The sequence below is a fragment of the Bos taurus genome, chromosome 19, assembly GCF_002263795.3.
Source record: "Bos taurus isolate L1 Dominette 01449 registration number 42190680 breed Hereford chromosome 19, ARS-UCD2.0, whole genome shotgun sequence".
NCBI classification, from domain to species: Eukaryota; Metazoa; Chordata; class Mammalia; order Artiodactyla; family Bovidae; genus Bos; species Bos taurus.
This window is the reverse complement of record NC_037346.1, coordinates 40908179-40921680: the sequence shown is the minus strand read 5'-3', so window position 1 is coordinate 40921680 and position 13502 is coordinate 40908179. Positions and strand designations below refer to the sequence as shown.

The 13502-nt window shown below is 40.3% G+C and overlaps 1 long non-coding RNA gene across 2 annotated transcripts in view; it reads right to left on the bottom strand.

Moving 5' to 3' along the window:
* The window catches only part of LOC132343070 (uncharacterized), a 50749-nt gene that overhangs the window by 35963 nt on the left and 1284 nt on the right, over positions 1-13502 (bottom strand). The gene's annotated exons all lie outside the window — the stretch shown is intronic.

Genomic DNA, 13502 nt, shown 5'->3' with positions numbered 1-13502 from the left:
AAATAAGCCATCGGCAACCAAGAGTTTACAGCTAGGTCAACCACCGAGACAGTAAATAAACTCTATTGTTACTTGGTTTTTTTTAAAAAGCAAGTTATTTTTCTGACACTTTCTCAACATTGTGAAAATTATGTAAGATAAGACTTGATGTGATCATATAACAAGGAACAAAAATTTTATGCACATTCTTCAAAATTAGGGACCATGACTTTCCAAGATCTGAGTGCTTTTTGCAAGATGCCCAATTAATAATTGAGAAAAATTGACTTATTACTGTGTATAAAGTATAAACTAATAATATAGTAATAGAATGATAATAAAGTAGAATAATACTGCTGCTGCTAAGTCGCTTCAGTCATGTCCAACTCTGTGCAACCCCATAGACGGCAGCTCACCAGGCTCCCCCGTCCCTGGGATTCTCCAGGCAAGAACACTGGAGTGGGTTGCCATTTCCTTCTCCAACGAATGAAAGGGAAAAGTGAAAGTGAAGTTGCTCAGTCGTGTCTGACTCTTCGAGACCCCATGGACTGCAGCCTACCAGGCTACTCCATCCATGGGATTTTCCAGGCAAGAGTACTGGAGTGGGGTGCCATTGCCTTCTCCGAGAATAATACTAAAACAAGATTAATAGAATAAAATTAGAGAATTATAAAAAGAGGTAATAGAATAAACAGAATAATCAATAAATATAACAAGTGAATAATAAGTAATACACTAATAAGTGAACAGAATAATAACTAAATAGAGTAGTAGGTGAATGGTAAATGAATGAAGCAATAGAACCAGCTATTAACTATTACATTCAGCATAAATGATGCAATGAATTTGAAATAATCATATGACCTTGTGAGCAATTAAGGAAGCAGGTATTAATTATCATATGTAAAATAAACAGCTAGTGGGGAGTTGCCGCACAACACAGGGAGCTCAACCTGGTGCTCTGTGACAACCTAGAGGAGTGGGATGGGGGGAGGTGGGAGGGAGGTTCAAGAGGGAGGGAATATATGTATACTTATGGCTGATACACATTGCTGTATGGCAGAAACCAACACAACATTGTAAAGCAATTATCTTCCAACTAAAAATAAATAAAGGGCTTCCCTGGTGGCTCAGGGAATCTATCTGCCAGTGCAAGAGACACGAGTTTGATCCCTGGGCCAGGAAGATCCCACGTGCCATGGAGCAACTAAGCCCATGAGCCACAACTACTGAGCCTCTCTATGCTCTAGAGTCTGGGACCCGCAACTACTGAGCCCACGTGTTGCGACTGCTGAAGCCCGAGCACTCTAGAGCTTGCGCTCCACAACAAGAGAGGCCGTCGCAGTGAGCAGCCCTCCCAACCCAACTAGACGGTAGCCCCTGCTCGCCACAACCAGAGAAAAGTCTGCACACAGCAACGAAGATCCAACACAGCCAAAAATATTTTACATAAAGAACTAGACAAGGTATTTTTAATTGATTGATTTTGAAAAAGAAAGCAGGTATTAGATTTAACCTTTCTCCAAAATAAGTTATTCTGAAGCTATCAAAATTCCCAAATCTAATTTTGAAAATCTTATGGCATAGCAGGAAGACATGATTCCAGTTTGTTCAAACAGACATTTTGGTCCAACTTCCTCTTTGCAGAAAACAGCAAAATCTACAAAGCAATGTAATGGAGAATATTCTTTATCTTATGAATAAATAAACAAATTAAAATGCAGATGCCTTGGAGCTTTATTTAGGCAATACCATTAACTACTTTGAGATCTTAAAGAAATCATCACTCTGAGTTTTGAATTTTTTTATTTTAAAAGAAATAAATTGGTCTAAATCATTATACATGCTTCATCCCTTTCTAAGTGGTAGAGAATTATTCAAAACTTGCCTATCTAGTCTTGTCTTTGGACTAGACAGCAGAAAATGGATATAATTTAATAGAAAATATTTTAGAAATAGTCTTATTTGAAGCAATTTTTAAGCAGTTTCCAAAAGCACCGGTATTAAAGTAAGGTTTATCTACAGAACAAAATGGAGGTCAAATGCCCATTTGATGTCTTGAAAACTTTGATGAGTGCTGGCCTATGAAAACCAAATTGAAGAAAGAGACTTATCACAAAGTAGAATCACGCCTCACTCTTGTCTACCTCACTTTCAAAACAATAATTTTCTTCAAGATTCATTTTATTAATAGCAAAAGCAATCACAGAAAATAGAAGTACAGTTTTAATTTAGTTTAAAAATATTTTCTACCTTAATAGAATATGGTAGAAATCCATCCCAACACCAAGGGGAATGAATACATGCAGCTCGTAAGCCAAGTGACTCCAAATTTTGACTGCACAGTTTAATCTTGTCCCAGCTGCAGTTTGGCGCCACCTTCTGGCCGCTGTCTTCTATGTCTAAAATCAAGAGAGAATTCTGGGACCAGCCAACTTCAAGAAAGTAGCCCATGGGTGTTTTCATTGCATTATATATGGCTGTTCAAGGACTGATGTCCCCAATATATAAATTCATGAGCATATATCTATGAGTTAACCATACCAATCAGAAATGGGTACATGATACATATAAGCAATTCATAAAGTATGAATGGCCAACTGGCATTAAAAAGTGACCAATGGCCAATATCTGTAGTAATCCAAGAAAGGCATTAAACAGATCCAGTTTGTTTTATGATTATACTCATGGTGTAGGGAAAAGGCACTAATACATCGCTGGATGGATTGTAAATTGGCAAAAACTTCAGCACCAGATATTTAAGAAAATAATATATCTTAAAGAGCCAACAGCTCTATTTCTAGAAATTTATTCTTAAATAATCAGTTATTTATTATGTGTCTATTCCTCCTAGCAGTGTTTTATCACAGTGAAAAATCAGACATAATAAAATATCTGACAATGAAGAATCAACAGACCATCAAAAGTCCATAAGAGGAGAGTCATCAGCCATTAAGGATGTTCAGGTTCATGGACTGACCTGAAAAGATGTCAGTCATCAATTAAATAAAAAGTAGAGTTTCAACACAGTAAATGCACTATCATCAACCTTTAAAAGAAAAAGAATTGTACGCTAATTATATACGTGCTCATTAAAAAATGGAAACAACATACCTATAAATGTTAACAGTGATTATGCACTGGTAGGGAAAATATGGGTGATGTTTATTCCTGCTACATGCTTATATACATTTTCTAATCTTTTCTGAAATAAATATCGGTAAAATTTTTGAATCTTCCAAGAAAAACCATCTGTTTAAATGTTTTTACAATGAATATGTTCATATTTTTAATCTTTAAGGAAAAATAAAAGAGTAGTCAAGAGGTAAGTAATGTCATAGAAACTTTAAGAACAATTAAGGAAGAAGTGTGTGGGGAGGAGAAGCTGGTAAATTAGGAACTGGTGACTGGAGTAAGAAAAGCGTTCTAGAAGAGGTGGGGTTTGAATGGTGGCAAAATGTGGACACACGGAAAGGAGATAAGCAGGCATGGTTTGGGTCCTTGGCTGGCTCCAGGACGAATCATATCCAAGTGCTTCTAGAAATGCCCAGTCACCTACCGTGAAGAGGTGATAGGTCAGTGTATGAACATCACCCATTTACCCTTTTTAGAAGTATCAGGGACTTCCCTGGTCATCCAGTGGTTAAGACTTCGCCTTCCATTGCAGAGGGTGTGGGTTCCATCCCTGGCTGGGGAACTAAAATTCCATATGCCTCATGACCAAAAAATCAAAACATAAAACAGAAGCGGTGCTGTGACAAATTCAATAAAGACTTTTAAAGAAGAAATATCAATACTTGTGTCCACTCTGCACCTAGAAGGGCAATGGTAGGCCCTGGACTTGCTGCTGAACCCCACTGTGGGAAGAACACTAGGCTAACCACCATGCACCCTTCAACCTAAGATTCGCAGACACCAGGTTTCTCTGTCTCCTTCCAGGACACAGGCATCAGAGGAGAACTATTGCTTGCTGGGACCTGTTTCTCATTCATCTAGCCAAGCCCCACATTAGTTCTTTTTCTCCCTTCCTGAAAAGATCTGGCTTCTTAATCAGCATTCCCACGTGTTCCCTTCATGCAATAGTAACCATATAGACTGGCCCCCAGGTTCAACCCTCCAAGCCTGGCTCAGATCTACAGCCTCTCTATTCAGACTTGTCCTGTCCTGTGAGCTCTTCCCATCTGAGACCACAGCTCTGCAATGGTTTCCCAACAACCGTGTTCTCCTAGGGTCAGCCCTGTGCCTCTTCTCTCCCAGCAAGCCCCGGCGCCAGTGCGGGTAAACTGTCTACCTGAGCCTGCCCCAGTGCCTGGGATGAACACTGGTGGGACTGGTCCGATGAGCACCGAGATCACTCACAGGCAAAAAACAACTTGGCTAAATACTAGAAAGATCTCCAAGTGTGTTCCATTAACTTGTATATGACATTCTCGTTATTATTTTCACCTTTCCTGTACCCACAGTTATGTCTCCTTTCCCATTTCTAATTTTTTACTTTTTAATCTCTCTCTCTTTTCCTAAATCAGAGTCACAAAGATGTGACTCTGATTTAGTCACAAAGATGTGACTCTGATTTAATGGTCTCTTTAAAGGACCAGTTTTTAAGTATCTGTATGTATTTGTTCAGAGAAGGCGATGGCACCCCACCCCAGTACTCTTGCCTGGAAAATCCCATGGATGGAGGAGCCTGGTAGGCTGCAGTCCATGGGGTCGCTAAGAGTCGGGCAGGACTGAGTGACTTCACTTTCACTTTTCACTTTCATGCATTGGAGAAGGAAATGGCAACCCACTCCAGTGTTCTTGCCTGGAGAATCCCAGGGACGGGGGAGCCTGGTGGGCTGCCGTCTATGGGGTCGCACAGAGTCAGACATGACTGAAGTGACTTAGCATAGCATAGCATGTATTTGTTATTTTCTATCTCTATGTCAGCTCTTCTTGTTATTCACTTATTTTTCATCTATTTTATTGTGTTGTTCTTTTTAAAAAATTTTTATAGTAAGGTTCTTCATTGTTAGTCTCTCTTTAATAATGCAGCTATTTGAGGTTATACACTTTCCTCTACAATTTTAGCTATAACCCCAAAGTCTAGGTCTGGAGTTTTCTTCTTTTCATTACTTTCTAGTTGGCTCATCATATCAGGTTTGATTTTCTTTGGTCCAAGAGTTATTTAGGAAAATGTGTCTGAATTTATAAATTAAGGTTGTTCCATTTGTCTTTTTATTGCTGAATTCTAATTGTGTCAAATAAAAACAAATCTGGACTTAGATGACTTTCATTAGAAAGACTCTTGCAATAGGGAGATTGCTCTGATGTCAGACATCCATAAGCATGTCAAAATCATGCAGAAAAGGGTTTTTTTTTTAAATAGATTAAAATAGGAGGCAGGCAGAGATACACAGAATTTTTGGAGAGGAAGCAAGACAAGCAAGGAGGAAAGACCTCTGGGATCTGACAGGAAAAGAGTCTGCTTCTCCTGAGGTCAGCTGATTCCAAGGAGCAGTTATAAAGGGGGCATTTCCACTTTTTTTGTGCTTGCTCAAGCTTGAGGGCACATGTGCCACAGCTAGAGAGTCCATGCACATGATGCAAAGATCTCACAACTAATGCAGCCAGCTAAATAAATTTTTCTTTAAAAGGCATGAGATTAAGGGCCTGAGAGCCCTTAGCAAAGGTGACTGTGACCATTTTGGGGAAGGATGACCATGTAGGATCACTTTACAGATCAGAAGGTTCAGTCCCCAAACTTCTGGAGACTCATGGAAAGTGACCTGCTCAAAAAAAAAAAAAAAAAAAAAGTCAGAAGAAACTGAGGGGTCAACCTCCAAGAGACAGAGACGAGACTCCCCAGCAAATTGAGTTAGTAATGGCAAGAGACATGGGAGCTTGGGTCCTGCCGCTCATATCACCATCTGGGTTATAGATGTCTGTGAGTTCTCTAAGTAGAATCTACTGTCTACCTTGTATGAAGGAAAATCCAAGAGGACCTTTCAAGCAAAAACAGTCAAACTCTGTGCTTATTTCAGTTCAGTTCAGTTCAGTCACTCAGTCATGTCCAACTTCTTGTGACCCCATGGACTGCAGCACACCAGGCTTCCCTGTCCATCACCAACTCCCAGAGCTCACTCAAACTCATGTCCATTGAGTGAGTGATGCCATCCAGCCATCTCATCCTCTGTCATCCCCTTCTCCTCCCACCTTCAATCATTCCCAGCATCAGGGTCTTTTCAAATGAGTCAGTTCTTCAAATCAGGTAGCCAAAATATTGGAGTTTCAGCTTCAGTTCAGTCCTTCCAAGGAATATTCAGGACTGATCTCCTTTAGGATGGACTGCTTGGATCTCCTTACAGTCCAAGGGACTCTCAAAAGTCTTCTCCAATACCACAGTTCAAAAGCATCAATTCTTCGGCGCTCAGCTTTCTTTACAGTCCAACTCTCATATCCATACGTGACTACTGGAAAAACCATAGCTTTGACTAGATGGACCTTTGTTGGCAAAGTAATATCTCTGCTTTTTATATGCTGTCTAGGTTAATCATAACTTTCCTTCCAAGAAGCAAGCATCTTTTAATTTCACGGCTGCAATCACCATCTGCAGTGATTTTGGAGCCCAAAAAAATAAAGTCAGCCACTGTTTCCACTGTTTCCCCCTCTATTTGCCATGAAGTGATGCGACCAGATGCCATGATCTTAGTTTTCTGAATGTTGAGCTTTAAGCCAACTTTTTCACTATCCTCTTTCACTCTCATCAAGAGGCTCTTTAGTTCCTCTTCACTTTCTGCCATAAGGGTGGTATCACCTGCATATCTGAGCTTATTGATATTTCTCCCAGCAATCTTGATTCCAGCTTGTGCTTCTTTCAGCCCAGCGTTTCTCATGATGTACTCTGCATATAAGTTAAATAAACAGGGTGTTTCACAATATAGAGGCTTGACGTACTCCTTTCCTGATTTGGAACCAGTCTGTTGTTCCATGTCCAGTCCTAACCGTTGCTTCTTGATCTGCATACAGATTTCTCAGGAGGCAGGTCAGGTGGTCTGGTATTCCCATCTCTTGAAGAATTTTCCACAGTTTGCTGTGATCTACACAGTCAAAGCCTTTGGCATAGTCAATAAAGCAGAAATAGATGTTTTTCTGGAACTCTCTTGTTTCTGCTTTTTCAATGATCCAACTGATATTGGCAATTTGATCTCTGGTTCCTCTGCCTTTTCTAAAACCAGCTTGAACATCTGGAAGTTCACGTCCTGTTGAAGCCTGGCTTGGAGAATTCTGAGCATCACTTTGCTAGCGTGTGAGATGAGTGCAATTGTGTGGTAGTTTAAGCATTCTTTGGCATTGCCTTCCTTTGGAATTGGAATGAAAACTGACCTTTTCCAGTCCTGTGGCCACTGCTGAGTTTTCCAAATATGCTGGCATATTGAGGGCAGCACTTTCACAGCATCATCTTTCAGGATTTGAAATAGCTCAGCTGGAATTCTATCATCTCCACTAGCTTTGTCCATAGTGATGCTTCCTAAGGCCCACTTGACTTCGCATTCCAGGTTGCCTGGCTCTAAGTGAGTGATCACACCATCGTGATTGTCTGGGTCATGAAGATATTTTTTGTATAGTTCTTCTGTGTATTCTTGCCACCTCTTCTTAACATCGTCTGCTTGTTAGGTCCATACCATTTCTGTCCTTTATTGCCAGAGTCCAGCCCCGGTGGATCCAGGGAATTCGAAGCAGGGATGGCGTTGGCGAGGATCAGGAAACAATCGCTTAATTAAATGTTAATTAAGGATATAAAGAGTGGTTAAATAAGGATAGCTCAGTGAGGAAATTCAGTGGAGAAAAGAGGCTGAAATAAGGATAGCTCAGTGAGGAAATTCAGTGGAGAAAAGAGGCTGAATAATTCAGCCAGAAGGTGAGAGAAAGAACGACATGGGGAGACCAAGTTTCAGTGAACAAGGCCCACACTTTATTTTCCAAAGTAGTTTTTATACCTTAAATTATGCATAGAGGATAATGGGGGAAGGGGTAGAGTCATGCAGTAAGCCAGGCTTTCTTCCTGCAAACTTATCATATGCAAAAGTTTAGGTGATTTGCATTATCTTCTGGCCCGGAGGCCTGTTAACATTGTAAGACCCTTTCTTCAGAAAACCTATTTTTCTCTAAAGGTGATTGGTCAGGAGCCACCCTCCAGAAGCATTAGATAAAGTTGCATTCCTACAGAGCAAAGGTGTGGTGGGCTATAACAAGAAAAAGAATTAACTCAAGGGTCCAAGGTAACAAACATTAAAGCTACTACTTACACCAATTATATTAATCAATACACTGCCAGGGACACAGCAGGTAAGGGATATGGAGACTTAGCAGCAAACATTGGCCCAACAAGTGAAAAACCCTTCACCAATACAATTTCTAATCAATCTTTTAACTACTCAAAGGAATCTGTGTTTAGACAGTTTAGAACATCTCCTGCCTCTCACAGTTGGGAGGCTCTGAACAATCACATGTGGCTGGAAAAACCTATTCAGGCAGGCTAGAGGATTTCCAAAGGAGTTTGTAGGTTGAAACACTATCACACCCAGGAATTATTAACTGGAGCTGTAAGTTAACTCTTTTTTTTTTTTTCAGAGAGAGGTAGTGGGGGACAGCCCCCCATAAAGTCAGAGGTGTAGGTGAGAGCACAAAGCAGAAAGTAGGCAGACTCTGGTTTTGGAGGTAGATGCTCGAGAATTTCCAGGGGGACTCCTGAGGCTCGATCCCACCTTTGCCTATGCTGAGCCTCCTTCCTCATGACCTTTGCCACAGGCGGAGTGCCTCACGCTGGCTCCCAGCACTTTATTGTGCCCATCTTTGCATGAAACGTTCCCTTGGTATCTCTAATTTTCTTGACGAGATCTCTAATTTTTCCTATTCTATTGTTTTCCTCTATTTCTTTGCATTGATCACTAGGGAAGGCTTTCTTATCTCTCCTTGCTATTCTTAAGTGAAGTCGCTCAGTCGTATCCGACTCTTTGCGACCCAGTGGACTGTAGCCCACCATGATTCTCTCTGTCTATGGGATTTTCCAGGCAAGAATACCGGAGTGGGGTGCCATTTCCTTCTCCATGCTATTCTTACTTCAACCCATCTTAAATCTCCACCTCTAGTAAGCCACTAGGTGGCGCTAGAGATAATGAATACGTCTACCAATACAGGAGACCTAAGAGAAGCTGGCTCGTTCCCTGGGTGGGGAAGATCCCCTGGCGAAGGAACTGGCAACCCTCTGCAGTATTCATGCCTGGAGAATTCCGTGAACAGAGGAACCTGGCAGGCTACAGTCCATATAGGACACAACTGAAGCAACTTAGCACACACAAAGTCACTTGTCTATTCTCCTGATTCTCCATAAACTGACTCAATTATCTTCAGGAAAATTAGAGAACTAAGTTGTGTAAAGGAATTCTAGAGTCTTCAAGTACAAAGCTAAGTCATTTTGTTTCAGAACAAAATTTGGCAAAATGTCACTGAACAGATGCAGGTGGGGAAGCGAGGGCCTTAAGCAGACACACTTAACTGAAGCTACTAAGAGAAGAATGGAAAGATAACAAGGAATGAATTCAGGAAAGGAGAGGAAGGTGTGAAGGAAGACAAGCACTCACAGCATTGGTGGATTTCTGCTCTATCTGTAACTTCTTTGGTGTCTGACAAGAGCACCGGGTTGAAATTGATTTAGGGATGATGCCAGATCCAACTAGAACCGCCTCTCAGAACACTTCTTGTTGCCAAAAAATTTTTTTTCCTCCAAGTAGTTGAGCCTAGTGGGGCTCACAGTGGCCGCCACCAGGACACTAACCTAAGCAATGATTCTTACAGGGGAGGCCCTGGGCTCATTCTGGCATGTCCTTGCTGTTCCCTCCACAAATAGCACCTCTCCTCACCAGTAACCCTTCCAACACACACACACAGAATCACAAACACAGAAGACGGAGAAATAAAGACTTAGAAGGCAGAACAAACAGTAGAGAACAAAAGTGATCAAAATGTTCACGAAGTAAGTCAGGCCAGGCTGTATTTCATTCATTTCAAGCAACACTTCGTGATTCTCTGCAGTACGGCACATATTACAGGGAGACTGTGCACACATCACGCTGGAGCTTTTCCCTTTCTCCGGATGTCTGCCACCAAAATTTCTGCCAACACGCCACAGATTCTCTGGTGCCCACTTCCTTCCCTTAGCTAATCTGATCTTGTGCTTTTATCTCAATATTCTCTGGAATGAACAGAAGGTAGATACCCTGAGATCATTCTATTATTAACTCAAAAGATTAATCAGGGGCAACATGCCATATTCTTTAGTTTTCCTCCTAATCTAAAAACATGCAGCTTATTCCTCTGAAATCTTTTAAAATACAAATCCAGCTCACAAAAAAAATGCTGATGGTTACTATTGGCAAATCATTCTGCACTTATTATAAAAGTCAGGTGCTACACTGAAGTGTCATTTGTATGATTCTTCACAGGTAAAAATACATAAATAAATAAACTGCTAAGCACAAAGTAATCAAACATACATGGAACTGAAGGCAGAGCATTGAGCTGGGAGCCTGGACACCCGGGATTCAGTCCATTGCTTTTAAACAAGTATATATTAAAAAGCTACTGGATGCCAGGCACTGAAGCCAGCATTCCTGAACGTTCTGTTTCACTAGAACCTTATCAGATTCTGAAAGCTTTCATTTTACAGGTGAAAGAAATGCCGAGAACTAATGTGTAATCTTTGGTAAATCATTATTTAAATAAACCAAGTAAGTATTAAATTCAAGGATGTCTGAGAACAACAGGAACTAAGGTTTATTAAAGAATTCTAACACTTCAAGCAAGAAGAAAACTTTATTTACATATGTGATTAAAATTCTTTAATTTGTGAAATGCCAACATTCCAGACAGTTTGCAATTCACGGAATCTAGATTAGTCTGTTGGATAGAGTCACTAAAAGAAAAGACACATAGAAACAGAAAGAAAAAGCATAAAAATGCATTTAAGGAAATCCAAACAGAGGGAACTCCTATGGGTTTACCTCCACATTTATTTACCCACTGCCTCATTAGGTAAAGAATTTCAGGCTGGGCTTCCCATGTGGCTCCATGGTAAAGAATCCACCTGCCAACACAGGATATGCAGGAGACACGGGTTTGATCCCTGGGTCCGGAAGATCCCCTGGAGTAGGAAATGGCAACCTGATCCAGTATTCTTGCCTGGAAAATTCCATAGACAGAGGATCCTGGCAGGCTACAGTCCATGGGGTCGCACAGAGTCAGACATGACTGAGCACACACACATACACAATGGCCATTTTACTTATTAAATGCCTTTCCCAGCAGTCATCTCCAAAGTATAGAATAAAGAATAAAAGAATAATATCAGAGAAGTATCTCAGAATCACTTAATTTTTTTTCTTTGCAGGATCTTAGTTCCCTGACCAGGGATCGAACCCAGGCCCCAGCATGACAGCTCTGAGTCCTAATGACTGGACTGCCAGAGAATTTCCAGAATAAGTGAATTTTTAAACTGAATTTTAAAAACAAAGAAGAGATAGATGTCAGCATTTAAAATTGTATCAAGAAGAAGCTAAAAATAAGAAACAAGAATACCTCAGTCATCTCAAGCTTCCTCAATTAAGACTCAAATATCTAAATATCCCAAAATATACAGTACATAAAGTTTCCAAACTGAAACTGCTACAACTCAGATGACAACTATAGAAAAACTCCACAAACCGGCCAAATTCAGAGGCCAAAGATACTGCTAAACTTTGTCTTTTCTCATTCTTCTCACCTAAAGCTCTTTCTACCCAGGATCTGAAATTTCTAAGTTTCGTCAAGTTTCTTTCACTTAGGTATTGTGGCTTTCTTTATACTTTTTAGCCAAATGCCAGCCTTTATGAAAGTGGAAAGGTTACATTTCACCATTTGAAAAGGAAGGAAAAGAAAGGGACTGTTCCTCCCAGAACCCTAATATTTGCATGTCATTTACCCATTAGTGTTTAGACTTCTTTGGCTTCATAGCTCCGGGGAGAGATTAGGCAAGGTGACCAAAGTACTTTAATGGGTGGTGCATTTTGTACTTACCTTAGAACAGTGTAATGAGAACTACTCCCAGTTTAACGATTTAAAGTTTAGGAAACACCTTGAATCCTCAAAGCACTGGTGCACTTAGAGTAAAACTAATGACACACCATTACTGCAAAAAACAAAGCAGTAGAACCTAAAAACTAAGAACCTAAAGAGCTACTCAGTAAAAGGAACAATCACCTGTTTAATAACATGTCCCCATCAAAGGCAGTCTAAGGGAGAATCCAAAGCAAGCAAAACACTGGACAACAAACAATTGAATATAAAGATTCAAGAATGCACACAGTTTAACAGAGACTGCCAAGATAAGCAAGAAAGTTGTAAATAAAAGTCAGTGACTTGGGCCTAAAGCTCAGCAAGCCAAGAAATATTTTTGAAAGCATCTATACCTTCCCCAAAAAACCCACTTTTTATAAATTGCTGCAAAATGCCCATAACGTAAAATTTACCATCTAAATGATTTTTCAGTGTACAGTTCAGGAATGTTATGTACATTCACATTGTTATGTGACCAACCTCCAGAACTCCTTTCTCTTGCAAAACTAAAACCCTGCACCCATTAAACAACTAATTTCCCCTCCCCCAGTCCCTGGTAACAACCATTCTATTTTTGGTCTCTGCATTTGACTACACCAGGTACCTCATAAATAGAATCATGCAGTATTTATCTAAAAAGAAAAAAAAAAAAAAAAACACTTTCAAACCAGAGAAACTACTAGCAGAGGCAAATGGAAATAATCTAAAGAACAAAGGGACAGAAAAACAGGAAGCAGAAAGTGAACAACGGGGGAGGATTCTAGATTTCAGTACCTATGAAATATGATCTCAACCATAACGTTAGTTATCAGAAGCGGATCAAGATCCTCTTTTCTTTCATACAAAAAAAGAAAAAACCTGAACAGAGAGTAGACTGGAAAACTCCAGATTTGGGTACCTGCAAAACAACTCCACTGGTACTCAGAAGTGAATCACAAAAAAATTTTTTTAAATAAAATAAAAAATAAAGTAAATTTAGGGAATTTCCTGGCAGTCCAGTGGTTAAGATTCCGCGCATCCACTGCAAGGGACACAGTTTGCTCTCTGGTTGGCGAACTAAGATCCTGAGTGCCTCATGGTGCAGCCAAAAATAAATGAATGAATGAATGAATAAATTTTAAAAGAAGTGATTCAGATCCTCTTCTCTAGGTATCAACAAAATCAACATTATCTCTTCATTTCTGAAGATCTGAGTCTAAAGAAGGAAGTTGATGTTGTTGACTTAAAAAAATAGTCACAACCTAGAAAAGGCAACCCACTCCAGTGTTCTTGCCTGGAGAATCCCAGGGACCAGGGAGCCTGGTGGGCTGCCGTCTATGGGGTTGCACAGAGTCAGACACGACTGAAGCGACTTAGCAGCAGCAGCAGAAGTAGAGAGTCATGCTTTAGTT